This window comes from Macadamia integrifolia, chromosome 13 (assembly GCF_013358625.1).
Source record: "Macadamia integrifolia cultivar HAES 741 chromosome 13, SCU_Mint_v3, whole genome shotgun sequence".
In the NCBI taxonomy this organism is placed as follows: domain Eukaryota; kingdom Viridiplantae; phylum Streptophyta; class Magnoliopsida; order Proteales; family Proteaceae; genus Macadamia; species Macadamia integrifolia.
The window spans coordinates 7,530,589-7,531,860 of record NC_056569.1 but is presented as its reverse complement, the minus strand read 5'-3'; positions in this window follow the sequence as shown (position 1 = coordinate 7,531,860).

Genomic DNA, 1,272 nt, shown 5'->3' with positions numbered 1-1,272 from the left:
AAAAAAAAAAAAAAAAAAACTGACATTAAGACACACCACACACTTCTAGTAGAACTCTGACATAAGACACACCACACCCTTAATTCTAGTAGTAGTTCTAAACATAAGACTCAAAACGCTAAAAGAACTAATTTGTCCAATAATAATAGGTAATAATCTGGGTAAATAGCATGAAGATTAACTTAATCATCTTCTTCTCCAAAAATCAAGTAAAGCTTCTCCCCATTTTTGATTCCTAGTTCAAGAAATGTGGCCCGTAGTGGGAGCGTGGAATTTTTGTCATCAGTAAAGTAGTATTGTTGTTGTGCCTCATCATTCCCATCAACTAAACGTTCCTCAATTGCCATTAGATACAAAGTGTCGGGGTCATCATAAACATCAACTCTCATTTCTGTCTGAACTTCCTTCACTGGAATCACCAGAAGCACAGTGATACTTGTTCGGGGGTTCGGAGGTGCAAACTTGAGATAGAACGTCGGCGGCATCTCTACTTCAATAATGTATTCATCAAGGTAACAATTATCAATCATGGGAAGTCTATGACTCTCAAGCATCTGACGATGGGGATGTAATGTTTTCCTTTCAGAAATTTTGTTCTTCAGAGCTAAAACGGTTTCTGTGCTTGAAATCTCACATTGTAAGAATAGTCTCTCCCAACACCACCTGAACATTAATAATCTGTTCAGGAATCCTTCTGTAAAGATTGATGGTGGCATGATCATACATAGTCCAGATGCCCACGGTCACCACCGGACAATTAAGTTCCTGTGGTACTAATCTTCCATTGTGTACGAGTACTTGATCTTTAAATGTCACATTAGGTTCGAGCTTCAATCGGATGATTCCCAACGAATTGAAGTTCCCCTCATGGTGGAGTAAAACTTTTCCTTCTCTCACATCTATCACAGTAACAGATACCATATTATGATAATGTTGATGGGTTCTTTAGAAGCAAAACTAAAACAGGAGATTAGTTGAGGAGTGAATGAGAGTGTAGCTTAGTGGGACTTTAATAGGAGGAATATCACACACAAGTTATGTTTGTAATGGTTAATTTATTAATTCATCTATTCCTTCCCTCAAATTGTGGATGAAGTTGCTGTGACTTGTGAGTAATGTTTGCATGTTTTATAAATTCATGAATTGTATATGACAAGGGTGTGCAGAGGGAAATGTGACTCTACCTAATTAAACCCACTCAACCCAAACCTGATTTTGTGTCTGTCTGGCTTAATATCTTGGGTTAAAGATTAAATCACTTCCAATAATGCC